Genomic DNA, 3,052 nt, shown 5'->3' on the forward strand with positions numbered 1-3,052 from the left:
TGAAGTGCCAGCGGGCATCTGTCCCTGCTTCCTGACTGTGGGCACAGTGCGGCCAGCCACCACACGTGCCTGTGCCCATGCCATAGCCTCCATGACAGGACTATACCTGCCTTTTGAATAAGAGCCCAGAAAGCTCCCTTCTACTCTTTTGAAAGATGTTACTGGTTAAGCAGCAAGAATATTGATTCATAGAGGCGGAAGGATTGTGAGGTAAAGGTTGCCATGGCAACCATAAGCACACGCCTCTGTACACACAAAGAGAGTAATTTTTGTTTTGGGCTGTGCATGGGGTGGGGGTGGGGTACACACCTGTAATCCCAGACCTTGGAAGGCTGAGGCAGGAGGATAGAGAGTTTGAGGTCAACCAAGGCTACATAGTAAGACTCCACCACACAAAAGGGAAAAAGATAAAAAAAAAAAAAAAAAAAAAAAAAAGAAGATAACATGCTATTTGTCTTGTATCATCTGTGGGATGCTTTAAGATTAACTGGCCAAGTCCCCACTAGACAGATGGGATGGCTGTCTATTAGGTCTAGCAAATGACCAGAACACTTCATCTCCGAGGCCCATGCTTCCATCAGCCATAGACAATCCTCTCCTCCCTCCCCATGGGAATAGACATCATAACGGGGCCCAGATTGAGTCAAACAAGATAGAAGGGAGTGGGGACAGCCTTCCATTGGACTTCTTCATTCATTCCTCTACTATGTACCCAACCTCCCAAAGATGATCCTATCTCTATAAAATGTGTGTGTGTGTGTATAAATATATACATATATACATATGTATATATGTGTATGTGTGTATATATGTGTGTGTATGCATATATGTGTGTTTGTGTATGTGTGATCATAATCAGGTTGATTGAGGACAGGAACTTGGTTTCCTGGTAAATATTATTGTGCAAGGCATTTATTTACATATTTTGCTAGTCATCTTCCTGCCGGAAAGCCTGTCTCTTCCTCAAACAGAGGTTTCTGCACAGGCGCGTGAGAGTTTGGCTAAGGAGACCCATGAGCTAAGCCTCCAGATCTGCCACAGCCATGAGGCGCTTTCTCTCTGCCAGTCTGAGGTTCCTCAGAGGAAGAAGGACTGGCTCGGATCTCGAATCTTCCCGAGGATTCGCTTGGGTGGTTCGCTGACTCCTTCAACATTCACCAAGCTTATCACGGCATAATTAACTTCTTTAAATGACTGAGGGAAAAAAAATCATTGAAAATGGCTTTCATCCTTAATTGCACATAATTCCTGAAACTCCTTTGGGTGGGGGCGGGGTTAAGGGAAAAAAATGAGAGAGCTGTCCCTGGCAACAATAGCGAATGAACAAACGCTTAGAGGCAAAATATGTATGTTTGCTGAGAAATCTAGAGGCTAGGTGGAGTGACTGGCCTATCCCAGTTAGGTTTGGTAAGTGCCATCTCTCACGTGTACGCTGGCAACAGAATTACCTGCCAGTATACCTCATCTTTTACAGCTGTCTATAACATAGCCTCCAATGAATGTTCATAAATGTTAAACTGACCATAGCGTACAAACGTGAAATCTCAGAGAGCCGGTGTCTACCAACAGCTATCACTGAGTTGTTCGCAGTAAAGTAGCCACCTGTCCCGACATAGTGTCTAGTTGATGGGGAGGGCTTGGGAAAAAGACAGACAGACAAGTAAACAAAAGCAATTCAAGGAAAGCTTGTGTCTGTTTGGTTTCTCACAGAGGGTAGGAAGTCATGGCAACAGGGGCGTGAAATGACTGGTCACAATCAACAATGGGTACACCTTTATAAAGCCCAGAGCTAAATGCTGATGTTCAGTCTACTCTTTTCCCTTGATCTCCAGTCCGGTGTGGCCGGCCCACGGTATGGTATCCCTCACTTTTAAGTAAGGTCCGTTCCACCTTAGTTTAACCTCTTTAGAGACTCCCTCGCAGCTATGCCCAGAAGTGTTTTCTAGGTGGCTCTAAGTGCAGTCAAATTGATAACAGAAGAGTCACTGTCCATGGGGGTCTGAGCTAGGCTAAAAGACAACTTGAACCTTAAGAATAAAAGCAACAAATGCACACTGCCCCCAGAGATGGGCGCAGTACAGTAACATACTCCAGTCACTGTTAGGTAAATGCATGTTCTTGAACACTCAAGACAACCATTGTGTTCAATGGAACTTGGGTCTTAAGCTGCTCTGCTATTGCTCTGAACCATCTGATGGCCACTGTGTATGAGGGACTTAGAGCCAGGGCCCCACCTGGACATTTCTGAAATACAGATTTTCAGAAGAAGAGAGTCTCTCAAGCCAGAAGCCACACCCTGTCTGTTTCTATCTGACCACTTCAGTTCTGCAGGTTGCTCTGCGGATGTAGTGTCATCCCCCAAGATCCACTTCCCTCCGCGCCTAAACAGCTCTAATATGTTTTTGGGATTGCTTAGGGGGTCCTGATGGGAGAGTAAACAAACGTCAAGCATTCCATGACAGAGCCGGGGCGATGGCTGAGTCAGTGGATTGCTTGCGATGTGAGCATGGAGCCCTGATGTTCAATCTCTAGAATATACATGGACAAGCCAGGGATGAGGCAGTGCAAGCATTACCAGCACTGGGGAGGCAGGGACATGTGGCCTCCTAGGACACTTGTCAGGCCCCCAGTCAGTAAGAAACCTAGTCTCAAATGTAGTGGGCAGTGTGTAAAGCAGTGGTTCTCAGCCTCCCTAATGCTCCACCCCTTTAATACAACGTCTCATGTTACGGTGACCTCCAACCGTAAAATTATTTTATTGCTCCTTCACGAATGTAACTTTGCTACTGTTATGAATCACAGTGTAAATATCAGATATGCAGGATATCTGAAACATGACCCTCCCCCAAAGGGGCCATGTTCAGAAACAATCCTCTAAGGAAACTTGCACCCCCACCTCCACCCAACTGCACACAGACACATACAAAAGATCAACAGTAGACGTTTTAAAATCCACTTGTTGCCCAGGCAGTGGTGGCACATGTCTTTAATCCCAGCACTTGGGAGGCAGAGGCAAGCGGATGTCTGAGTTCGAGGCCAGCCTGGTCTACAG

This window comes from Mastomys coucha, unplaced genomic scaffold (assembly GCF_008632895.1).
Source record: "Mastomys coucha isolate ucsf_1 unplaced genomic scaffold, UCSF_Mcou_1 pScaffold3, whole genome shotgun sequence".
NCBI lineage: Eukaryota > Metazoa > Chordata > Mammalia > Rodentia > Muridae > Mastomys > Mastomys coucha.